Source organism: Orcinus orca, chromosome 9, assembly GCF_937001465.1.
Source record: "Orcinus orca chromosome 9, mOrcOrc1.1, whole genome shotgun sequence".
Classification (NCBI taxonomy): Eukaryota; Metazoa; Chordata; class Mammalia; order Artiodactyla; family Delphinidae; genus Orcinus; species Orcinus orca.
In genome coordinates this window covers 49,390,736-49,403,550 of record NC_064567.1, presented here as the reverse complement: position 1 = coordinate 49,403,550, position 12,815 = coordinate 49,390,736, and the positions used below count along the sequence as shown (strand labels likewise).

Below are 12,815 nucleotides of genomic sequence, written 5' to 3'. Positions count from 1 at the left end.
CAGTGGAATTTTTTTTTTTAAACACTACATTATTCTGCCATGTAGTCACCCATTAGCGGTTTAAGTGATTATTGCGGTTTTCCATGCAAACAGGTGGGTCAGATGCAGCCCAAGGTGCCACCTGGAAAATGGTTTACTGATTCAGGCTCCTTGCCAGACCTCTTTTCTTTCCCCCCAAAGTTTCCTTGTGAAAAATTTCAAACATACTGAAAAGTTGAAAGAATTTTTCAGTAAACATCCATACGCCCACCACCTACATTCTATCATTGACAGTCTACCGTTATCTACCATCCCTCTTCCTCATTCATCAATCCTCCCCTTAACTAAGGGGGCGGGGCGGGGTTAGCAAGCTGAAGGTGGCTTTCCAGTGGCGATTCCAAGGGCGCGACTCGCACCCCTTCAGCCTCAGCTTGAGGCCAAACACAGGTGCCTCCTCCGCAGCCCCGTTTCGCGGATGCGGGAAGGGGAAGCGGGCTCCGAGCGCGCTGCGCCCCCCGGCGGCCGCTCGGCTCTCCCTAGCCCCGGGGGCCGAGGGACCGCCTCCAGGTCCGCGGCAGGGGGCGGGGCGGGCCGGCGCCCGGCAGCACCTGGGCTGGGCGGTGCGGTGGCCAGGGAAGCGGGAGGCGGGCGCGGAGCGCGGGCGCGGGCGCGGGGCCGCTACGTGCGCTGGGAGCGCGGGGCTGCGCTCTTGTGCGCTCGCCGCCGCCTCCGACGCGCCTTTGAGTCAGCAAACTCCGCCGCCCGCCTGCCCGCCGGTCCTGCTGTGCCAGGCTCTGCCCGGAGGTGCAGCCCGTAAGTGACAGGAGACCTGCTAGGGAGGCCTCCCCTGCGCCGCTGGGGGGAGGATCGCTGCTGGCAGCGAGCCGGCCGCCCTTTCCTTTCCTTTCCCGAGGCGTGGGGCCCTTCCTGCTGCGACCAGGTGCCACTCCCTGCGGGCTGGGAAGAGGTTTGGGTCTCCTGGGATTGGAGCCGGGAGCTGCCTTCTTTCCTGCCGGGGAGGAGAAATTGGTCGGCCTGTTTGCCAGGGGAGGGCAAGGATCGGATCGATCCGGCTAAAAAGACACCCCGGGGAGAGGGTGGGGCAGAGGTGGAATCCTGGATGCTAGGAAAAGTGCTGAGACACCTTACACCAGGCCGGGTTGTTGGGTGGGTTATTTTTTAATTCACGAAAGGGTAGCTTTGAGTTTAGAAATTGGGAGGGGTACGCAGAGGGTTTTCGTGGGATTGTGGGATTGCGGGAAAAGGCCCGAGAGAAAATCCACGTTGACTGATTACTAGGTCTGGTGCCACGGGAAAGCAACAGCCTGTTTTTCAGTTCTGATGCATCATACTTCTTTTTTTTAAATTTAATTTAATTAATTTTTATACAGCAGATTCTTGTTCATTATCTATTTTATACATATTACTGTATATATGTCAGTCAAAATCTCCCAATTCATCCCACCCCCCCACCCCGCCGCTTTCCCCCCTTGGTGTCCATACGTTTGTTCTCTGATGCATTATACTTCTGTAAGACGGTCTGCGGGTGATTGAGGGGAATGGTCACGGGGACGTAGAGCCACACGTCCTGCTTGAAAGGAAGGGCTTCTATTTCTGCAAGGCACGTTTACGTGTAAGAATAATGGAATTAGAAAGCAGGAAGGAGGCTTCCATGTGATCTTCAAACCTTTCATTTGAGGGATGGGAAACTAAGGCCTCAGGGAGGAGAGTCGTTCAGCTGTTCAGCCGGGTGGGAGAAGAAACAGGCCTAGATTCTGGCGGACTTCTGACTCCAGCGTTCTCCCCACCCCTGGGGGCCTGAGGTGGGTGTAGGCTTGGAATACATAAACAACCTCTTCTCCCCTGGGAGTGGGCTGGGTGAGTGAAGCCACTGGGGAGAACTGGCTGCTGCATCCTTGGACCAAACTCAGCTGGGGTGCCTCAGTCTGAGAATGGAGGTGAGTGAGGTGCTTCTCCTGCTTCTACCATCCCTTCCAGTGATGCCTAGTCCTAAGGCTTTTTTTTTTTTTTTTTAAGGCATGGGAGATTTAAGGTTGCCTAATGGGACTGTTTTGAATAAAGATACAAAATAAAATACATCCAGAAGTAAATATATATAAGATGTGAAGTAAGGTGATTAGCACTGACCTGTATTTCACTGGATCACCCTGTTTCGCCTGTCGGTCTATTTTATTCTCATTTCTGAGGTGACTATTGCACTAGGGAGGAAATTGGTGTTGAGAGTGGGGACTTCTTGCTCAGGTGACACTGCTTCTCACCAGATGTCTCTTGACTGACAGGCATTCTGCTTCTCCCCCCACCATACTGGGCTGTGGTAACTTCCTCTTGTTTTACTTAAGGGAAGGCCTCCCGGATCTTGGTATCCAAACATAGAAATAAACACCTTCATTCTTTCCCACATAGAAGTTTGTTGTTTAAAGACTAATGTTGTGTTCTACTGCAGCATTTCTACTTGATTTTTGGAGCATTCTTTTTTCTTTTTTTTTAAACATCTTTATTGGAGTATAATTGCTTTACAATGGTGTGTTAGTTTCTGCTTTATAACAAAGTGAATCAGCTATACGTATACATATATCCCCATATCTCCTCCCTCTTGCGTCTCCCTCCCACCCTCCCTTGGAACATTCTTAATAATAGCTCCTCTCAGCCTTAGGGTCTCTACTTTCATTTTAGAGAGCTCAGTTTGTTAGTTCAGCTCTTATGGGAAATGGCTTCTTTTTCCTCTTTTGGTGTCAGGGCTGTGGTTTAAGAACCACTTGCGAGGGGTTTAGAATTGACTGAGACCAGGGTCCAGCCTTTGCAGTCTTCCATTTCTAAGAGTGGCAAAGGAGGGCTTTTGGCCAAAGTCATGGTTGACCTCCACGGAGAATACCCCGCATTTTGAACTGTTATCACCAACATCTTTTTTTTTTTCTCTTAGAATCTAGTAGGTATGAATCAGCTTTTATGTTCTCTAAGCCCTGTTCAAACTAAGAGGTTATATGTGGTAGTGGTTACAGCTTCTGGTTTCAGACTCATTAGTGTTGAAATCTGGGATAATTATTTGCTAACTGAGGTACTGTCAGCAGGACACTTAACTCTCAAAGTCTGATTTATCCTTTATTCAGAGATAAAAAAAAAAAAGGAACTGATAATCCTTGCCTCCCAGAATTGTTCATAACATTAGTTGACATTTAATAAGCACTGATTATGTGCTAGGCATTGTGAAAAGAGTTTTTATGTGGCAGGCTCATTAATCCTTACAACAAACTTCTTTTTTTTTTTGTGAATGTTTGAAATTTATTTATTTTTTTATACAGCAGGTTCTTATTAGTTATCTATTTTATACATATTAGTGTATACATGTCAATCCCAATCTCCCAATTCATCCCCCTCCCCCCGCCGCTCTCCCCCCTTGGTGTCTATACATTTGAATCCTTACAACAAACTTCTGAAGCAGATTCTGTTTACATCTGGGAGAAAATGAGTTATCAAGATATCTATGGCTTTCCTAAACTCTTCAGCTCACAATCTTAACCACCCAGCAAATGTGTCCCAGATTTCTATAATATGGAATAGTTATTTAGGGCTTAGTGTGTGCCAGGCCTGGTTTAAAATACCATATGTATATTAACAATCCTTCAGATAGGTATTGTTTTAATCCTCGCCTCCTCTTTTCTTTTTTTCCTTTTTTTTTTTTTTTTTTTAATAACAGAAGGAGGAACAGGCACAGAGCCTAAGTCAATTAGTAAATGATGGAGCCATGATTTGAATGAGGCAGCCTGGCTCTGGAATGGGTACTCTCCCTCAGCCACTCCTCTGTGAATGTAGGTAAAGGGCTTAGCCAGACCTCAATCAAGGGCAGCTCTTAATTGGCATTTTCATTTATTTTTCCCTAAGTAACCACTTCCTCCTCCCAGTCTCTGCGGAGGAGATGCTTTTAGTTCTGGAAATGATTCAACTTCACTTAAGGTTTTGTGATTCTGCATACATTTCTGTTGTATTCTCTGTTATTTTTAAAAAGCTTAGGTCTCAGTGATCTTGACCCTGGGAATACAGAGATAGGCTTTAGGGAGTCTGTGAACTCCCTGAAAATGTATGATTTCATACTCTTGTGCAAGAGTATATTATTCTGCGGGTGAGAATGCACAACTTACTTTAGTCTTAAAGGGTCACCCATGGTAGAAAGAAAGGTTAGTAATGACTATTCTAGTCCAATAATCTCGTTTTACAAATGAGGCAGCCGAGGCCCAGTGGAGAGGCAGCATAGTTTAATCTGAACTATGCAGCTAATTAGAAGTAGGAAGGGGACTAAAACTCAGGTCTCCTGACTTCCAGTCTCATATTCTTTCCATCACACCCCAATACCTCCTTTTGGAATGAGTGGTGCCAGATGAATAAATTACGAAATGCCAAAAGACGCCCAACTCTCCCACTAGGCTTCCCCACTGTGGGAGAGACCAGCAAAGCTTCCTGGAAGCGCTATCAAAATATATCATCCTTGGCATGCCATCTTGTTAGCTGAACCACTCTACAGGGATTTAGGATGGGAATCTACAATGCTGAAAAATACAAGCCAAGAGGATAAAATTTGGGGAAAAGACTTGGAAAGAGTCAGAACATGCATTGGTTGAGGCACAAGGAGGCCGGTTAGGCCTCTTGGTAGAATTGTAGTGTTGGAAAGTTTTTGCTGAGAGATTTGTAAATTCAAGCAAAATTCCAGTAAGTCTGAGATTAAGGGTAGGGTGTGAATCACTGGGAAGCCAGGCCACCTCTTAGCCAAAGCTTGATGCCCCAGTGACTAAATAGGACTAATATTTAGTCTTATTACAAAGGTTTAGTCCTAAACCTCATTAATATCAGGTAAGTGTGGATTAAAAGCAACCACGGTGGGACTTCCCTGGTGGCGCAGAAGTTAAGACTCCGCGCTTCCAGTGCAGGGGCCTGGGTTCGATCCCTGGTTAGGGAACTAGATCCTGCATGCCACAACTAAAGATCCCGCACGTGGCAATGAAGATCCCGTGTGCTGCAACTAAGATCTGGCTCAGCCAAATAAATTTTAAAAATTTTTTAAAAAAAGAAAGAAAAAAGCAGCCATGGTGAGGGCATGGGAAAATAGATTGTCACCATATACTTCTCTGGGGTGTGTAAATTGGTACAACTTTTTGGAAAGGCACTTTGGCAGTATTTATAACATTTAAAACTTTGCATACTTTCTGATGTATCAGTTCCCCTTCTAGGACTTTATCCCTCAGAAATACTTGCCTCCTTGAACAAAGGAAGAAATTGCTATAAATGAGCTGATATGGAGAATGTCTATTATATATTAAGTAATGAAAGCAAAGTACAGAGCCGTAGGTATATTATGATCTCATTTTTTTGGGGAAAAAATAGTCTATAAGGATATGCCCCTAATCTGTAGACAGTGATTATGTTTGGGCAGTGGAATTGAAAGGGGTTGGTAGTATGGAGGATTTCATCAGTAGATTCCTATTTTTAAAAATCTTATAAATTTTGGGGCTTCCCTGGTGGCACAGTGGTTGAGAGTCCGCCTGCCGATGCAGGGGACACGGGTTCGTGTCCTGGTCCAGGAAGATCCCACATGCCGCAGAGCGGCTGGGCCCGTGAGCCATGGCCGCTGAGCCTGCGCATCCGGAGCCTGTGCTCCGCAACGGGAGAGGCCACAACAGTGAGAGGCCCGTGTACCGCCAAAAAAAAAAAAAAAAATCTTCTAATTTTGAAATGATTTTAACCTTACAGAACAATGACCGAAAGTAATAAATCTTTTTTTTTTTTTTTTTTTTGGCCTTTTTATGCTTCCCTGATTCCACTGAGGCTCCTGCAGCATTTGGCCAAAGTTCCCTGGGCATCAGAGAAAACATGGAAGGACGCACGCAACTCAAGCCTCGGGGGCCCAGAACCTTAAAGGGCTGTCATCAGTGTAGGGCACCTGTCCCTGCTGAACCAAGCAAGCTGGGGTGGATGTCCCTTCAGTCTTTTCAATGCATTCCTCTGGTGCTTAGATGTTAAATAGTAAAATTAGACTATCTTTAGTTTTGGAGAAGAAAGACACATTCTCTTCTAACCTAGGTGTCATCTGAGGGCCTGCTAGTCCTTGTTCCTTAGAGAACCAATTAATCTTGGTGAGAACCCACAAGCCCATGGCCCAGGGAATTCCAAAGGCCTCCCAGGTTTGCTGCTAATTCCCTGGGCTGTGTGTTGGGGGAGGGCTCACGTGTTCGTCCTGGTTTACCTTGGTGACAGCCCTGACATGTTGATGGAGAAATCCACCCCACCACGTGCTTTACTGGTTCAGAGGACTTTGCTAAGCTAGTGGAGCAGTCACCTTGCGGGGCTCCTGACCTTCCACTTTCTCCTGGGTCCCTCTCTCGGTCTCTCAGCCCTGCCCCTCCCCCTCCTCCCTTTCCCATGAGCTCCAGGGTCTTTTCTCTTTATTTTGATGACTGTGGATGCTCCCCAGTTCCTCTCAGACTTACAAACCCAAATGGTTCCAAGTGCGGAACAGAGCAGGGGGCGTTGTACGTAGGGAAACTATGCTTCTTAGAAATTATAAACACAATACACAGGAAGGAGGTTTCTATTACTGACAATTATCCTCCCCTTTCTCACTGACACAGTGGCTCTGTTTGCTGTAGAGTGGCATTTGGGACAGCTGAGGAGAATGCAGGTGTTCCCACAGCCCTGGGTTCTGGTGTCTCAGAGCAGGAGACGTGGAGCCTTTCTGTGGGCTATCCCTGGGTGATCAGACCCCGAGAAATCGGGACTCCTTCTGCCCGGTTGCACGTGAAAATTCCTACACCAGGAAATCAACTTAACCTTTTACAGGGAGGCACAGACTGGTCGCTGGCTTTTTGTAGCCAGCTCATCTCCCTGACGGTTGGGAAACCTTGAAAAAATGTGACCTCTGTTTTGAGAACTTTGCCGAACTGAGTCTGTGGACAGATATGAGTCAGATGCGTAGGATTGCAGTCAGTGCTTCGGGCAGATAGTTTAAGGAATAATAAGTTTGGCATTTTACTCACTTTTAAAAGGACTTTCTCTATGTCTTATCTCAGCCTTCTTGGGTCAAGGCCAGGACACCCCTGGGTAAGTGTGTGCCGCGGGGAATGGCCAAGGTGTGTGCTTCACTGCGTGGGCTGTTTCAGAGCGTATAGATTCAAAATATTCTGCTCCTGTAAATATGACTGTCCCACCTGACAAATCAGATACTTGAAGGGGACATTTTTAAAAAGGCACAGTGCTCTGTGATCATCAAGAAGAGACCTCAGCATTTCCCCCTTCAAGGGTCTTGGAAGAATCTAGACAATAATGAGCAGTGACAGTAGCTGACACAGTGAGCTCCAGGTGCGTACCTCCACATTCGCTCATGTGATCTATCTTTACAGTGGATCCATGAAGCAGGCTCTTATCCTCATTTTACAGATGAGGAAGCTAAGGCACAGAGACGTGAAAGAATTTCCCTGGGCAAGAGGCAGAATAAGAATTCGCAGCCAGGCTTTTTGGCATTCACTGTGCCCTTCCTACTCCAGTTAGGGAGACACTCTTGCTCAAAAGTGAAATCTCCCTTCTTGCTGGCCCCTCAGATGACTTGCCAGTTCTTCCTATCTGGACTGATGTCACATTGGGCAGACTTGACTTGACCAGTAGATCACTACCCCTGGTGCTGCTGTCTTCCCATGTAATTGAACTTGCCTCCCCAGTGGCAGTTCTTTGTGACAGAGGTGGCGAGCTTGGTGGGAAGACTATTTCCAGTGTGTTGCAGTGATTTCCTTTTTGAAAGAGAATTTATCACTCAGTTTAAAAGGGGAACATTTAATGCTGACTTTTGTCTCCAATTTGCATGCCTGTACCCTTTTCTTATCTCAGCCCCAAACTGTTCTCCAGGTGCCTGAAGACTGTTCCATGTGGATGTCCATCATCATCCTAGCTTGTTCCCAACTGAACTCAGCTTCTTTCTCTCTTACCTCTAAAAACAGACCTCCTTTCCAACTTCCCCATTGCCTACGACCCCAGCCTTCTTCCAGTCACCTGGCTGGTGAGTCATCCTTGACTCCCTTTCTTCCATCATGCTCTGTCTTCAAGTTATTCTTGTTACGTACATCTTTTTCAATAAACTGGATTTTTTTTTGGCTGCACAGCTTGTGGGATCTTAGTTCCCCGACCAGGGATTGAACTGGGGCCCCCTGCAGTGGAAGCACAGAGTCCTAACCACTGGACCACCAGGGAAGTCCCTAATAGACTTGATTTTTTTTTTGGTTGTTATTTATTTATTTATTTTTAAAGGACCATTTCGTATTTATTTATTTATTTATTTATGGCTGCGTTGGGTCTTCATTGCTGCGCGCGGGCTTCCTCTAGTTGCTGCGAGAGGGGGCTACTCTTCGTTGCAGTGCACGGGCTTCTCATTGCGGTGGCTTCTCTTGTTACGGAGCGTGGGCTCTAGGTGCACGGGCTTCAGTAGTTGTGGCATGTGGGCTCAGTAGTTGTGGCCCGTGGGCTCTAGAGCACAGGGTTAGTAGTTGTGGCGCACAGGCTTAGCTGTCACGTGGCATGTGGGATCTTCCTGGACCAGGGCTCGAACCCAAGTCCGTTGCATTGACAGGCGGATTCTTAACCACTGCGCCACCAGGGAAGTCCCTAGACTTGATTTTTGAGAGCAGTTTTAGGTTCACAGCAAAACTGAGGGAAAATACAGAGACATCCTATGTCCTGCCTACCTCCCCTCTCCCATTATCAACTTCAGCATCAGAGTGTACATATGTTATTACAGTCAATGAACCTGTACTGACACATCATTGTCACCCAAAGTCCACACTTTACATTGAGGTTCATTTAACTCATAGTGTTGTACACTCTGGATTTTGACAAGTATATGATGTGTCCACCATTATAGTATCACACGGAATGATTTCACTGCCCTCCAAATCCTCTGGGCTCTGCTTCTTGTTATTTTCAAATGCGCTTGGCCATCCCCCCTCCCACCTTGAGTTCATGATCTCTTCTGCTGGCCGGTGCATTCCAGCAGCCCTGTGATGAAGCTCACGGCCTATCAATCCATCTTCCACCCCATCCCCAGATGAGTCATCACCATCGTGGCAGGCTTCCGTGTACTACACCCCTGCCTTCTAACAGAAGTCAGCATTCCTCCTCTCATCATTCAGGACTTCCCCATCCTAGGATGCCCACTGAAGCTCTTCCAGACTTACCTCCTTGTGATGTTCTGCCAACACAGTCCCTTCACTCTTGGTTGACTGGACCCCTAGGTGTACTGAAAGTGGTGGTGCTGCTGCTTTTTTTAATTTTTGGACATGCCATGTGGCTTGCGGGATCTTAGTTCCCCAACCGGGGATCGAACCCGTGCCCCCTGCAATGGAAGCTCGGCGTCCTAACCACCGGACCGCCAGGGAAGTCCCATGTGGTGCTGCTTCCTAATCACCCCAGGCTGGTCCTGTTTTCTCTTCTTGTCCTCATGCAAGCATCGAGGCCTCATCAAGTGCTACGTTCTTCGTGAAGCTTCTCTCTCTCCACTGTCCTCCTTCCTGTAATCCTGTTACCAGTGCTATTTTTTTGGGCACATACAGTGAACTTTGCATTAGAAGCAAACTGTTTCATATCTGTGTCTGGACATCTTTAGGTCTTAGAACTCAGGGAGTGTGACTTAACCCTCGCCAGGACCAATCCTAGAACCATCACACAGTGGGCTCTCAGTGATTGCTCATTGAATTGGATTTTTGTTGTCCTCTAGTTATTCTTGGGGGTCCTCCTTTATAGCTAAATGACCCTAAAGAGGTCATATGAAGGCACTACACTTCTCTCAACATTACCTCCTTTCTGAGGATGAAAAAGTCATTTCCAGATGTTTGGTTGTTGGCTTTCCCAGTTCATGTATAGACAGAACCCTGCCCGCAACCTGACATCCCTAAAGCATTTGAGACATTAATAACTCAATGTGTTGGTTGATATTCTCCACTCATTGCTATCTTTTAAGCATTTCTCTCTAAGCATGTAGCTTGGATGCCGTCTTAGATGTACGCAGGTACCGTGTGGTACCTAGCTGGGTTTGGACCCTGGCTCCTTCACTTACGAGCTACGTGACCTTGGACGCTATTTCCATGTTGGGGCTATCTTGAGGATGAGATGAGATCTTTCATGTTATAGTCTTTGTACAGTGTCTGGTGCCACAGTCAGTGTCTGACTTTCTCTCTGGGCTTTCTATCTTGTTCCATTGATCTATGTTTCTGTTTTTATGCCAGGACCATATTGTCTTGATTACTGTAGCTTTATAGTATAATCTGAAGTCAGGGAGTCTGATTCCTCCAGCTCCGTTTTTTTCCCTCAAGACTGCTTTGCCTATTCGGGGTCTTTTGTGTCTCCCTTCAAATTTTAAGATTTTTTGTTCTAGTTCCGTAAAAAATGCCATTGGTAATTTGATAGGGATTGCATTGAATCTGTAGATTGCTTTGGGTAGTATAGTCATTTTCACAATATTGATTCTTCCAATCCAAGAACATGGTATATCTCTCCATCTATTGGTATCATCTTTAATTTCTTTCATCAGTGTCTTATAGTTTTCTGCATACAGGTCTTTTGTCTCCCTAGGTAGGTTCATTCCTAGGTACTTTATTCTTTTTGTTGCAGTGGTAAGTGGGAGTGTTTCCTTAATTTCTCTTGCAGATTTTTCATTATTAGTGTAAAGGAATGCAAGAGATTTCTGTGCATTAATTTTGTATCCTACAACTTTACTAAATTCATTGATTAGCTCTAGTAGTTTTCTGGTGGCACCTTTAGGATTCTCGATATATAGTATCATGTCATCTGCAAACAGTGACAGTTTTACTTCTTCTTTTCCAATTTGTACTCCTTTAATTTCTTTTTCTTCTCTGATTGCCATGGCTAGGACTTCCAAAACTGTTGAATAATAGTGGCGAGAGTGGACATCCTTATCTTGTTCCTGATCTTAGAGGAAATGCTTTTAGTTTTTCACCATTGAGAATGATGTTTGCTATGGTTTGTCGTATATGGACTTTATTATGTTGACGTAGGTTCCCCCTATGCCCACTTTCTGGAGAGTTTTTATCATAAATGGGTGTTGAATTTTGTTGAAAGCTTTTTCTGCATCTATTGAGATGATCATATGGTTTTTATTCTTCAATTTGTTAATATGGTTTATCACATTGATTGATTTGCATATATTGAAGAATCCTTGCATCCCTGGGATAAATCCCACTTGATCATGGTGTATGATGCTTTTAATGTGTTGTTGGATTCTGTTTGCTAGTATTTTGTTGAGGATTTTTGCATCTATATTCATCAGTGATATTGGTCTGTAATTTTCTTTTTTTGTAGTATATTTGTCTGGTTTTGGTATCAGGTGATGGTGGCCTTATAGAATGAGTTTGGGAGTGTTCCTTCCTCTGCAATTTTTTGGAAGAGTTTGAGAACGATGGGTGTTAGCTGTTTTCTAAAAGTTTGATAGAATTCACCTGTGAAGCCATCTAGTCCTGGACTTTTGTTTCTTGGAAGATTTTGTTTGTTTGTTATTTTGTGGTACATGGCCCTCTCACTGTTGTGGCCTCTACTGTTGTGGAGCACAGGCTCCGGATGTGCAGGCCCAGCACCCATGGCTCACGGGCCCAGCTGCTCCGCAGCATGTGGGATCTTCCCGGACTGGGGCACGAACCAGTGTCCCCTGCATCGGCAGGTGGACTCTCAACCACTGCGCCACCAGGGAAGCCCTCTTGAAAGATTTTTAATCACGATTTCAAATTCATTACTTGTGATTAGTGTTCATATTTTCTGTTTCTTCCTGGTTCAGTCTTGGAAGCTTATACCTTTCTAAGAATTTGTCTATTTCTTCCAGGTTGTCGATTTTATTGGCATAGAGTTGCTTGTAGTAGTCTCTTAGGATGCTTTGTATTTCTGCAGCGTCTGTTGTAACTTCTCCTTTTTCATTTCTAATTTTATTGATTTGAGTCCTGTCCCTCTTTTTCTTGATGAGTCTGGCTAATGCTTTATCAATTTTGTTTATCTTGTCAAAGAACCAGCTTTTAGTTTTATTGATCTTTGCTATTGTTTTCTTTGTTTCTATTTCATTTATTTCTGCTCTGATCTTTATGATTTCTTTCCTTCTGCTAACTTTGGGTTTTGTTTGTTCTTCTTTCTTTAGTTCCTTTAGGTGTAAGGTTAGATTGTTTATTTGAGATTTTTCTTGTTTCTTGAGGTTGGTTGTATAGCTATATACTTCCCTCTTAGAACTGCTTTTGCTGCATCCCACAGGTTTTGGATTGTCGTGTTTTGTCATTTGTCTCTAGGTATTTTTTTATTTCCTCTTTGGTTTCTTCAATGATCTCTTGGTTATTTAGTAATGTAGTGTTTAGCCTCCAGGTGTTTGTGTTTTTTACATTTTTTCCCCTGTAATTCATTTCTAATCTCATAGCATTGTGGTCAGAAAAGATGCTTGATATGATTTCAACTTTCTTAAATTTACTGAGGCTTGATTTATGACCCAAGATGTGATCTATCCTGGAGAATGTTCCATGCACACTTGAGAAGAAAGTGTAATCTGCTGTTTTTGGATGGAATGTCCTATAAATATCAAGTAAATCTATCTGGTTTATTGTGTCATTTATAGCTTCTGTTTCCTTATTTATTTTCATTTTGGATGATCTGTCCATTGGTATAAGTGAGGTGTTATTGTGTTACTGTGGATTTCCTCTTTTACAGCTGTTACTATTTACTTTTACAGCTGTTTACTATTATTGTGTTACTGTCGATTTCCTCTTTTACAGCTGTTAGCAGTTGCCTTATGTATTGAG

The 12,815-nt window shown here is 44.8% G+C and overlaps 1 protein-coding gene across 2 annotated transcripts in view; it reads left to right on the top strand.

Annotated features, from left to right (window-relative positions):
- Nucleotides 1-505: 505 nt before the first annotated feature.
- Nucleotides 506-12,815, top strand: part of SNX10 (sorting nexin 10) — a 71,499-nt gene continuing 59,189 nt past the window's right edge. Inside the window, exon 1 of one of the 2 annotated variants that reach the window (XM_004265654.3) lies at nucleotides 506-792. The gene's annotated coding sequence lies outside the window, so the exon portion shown is untranslated. Of the gene's footprint in view, nucleotides 920-12,815 lie in introns of both variants that reach the window. The other variant, XM_033420575.2, reaches the window with a different exon arrangement.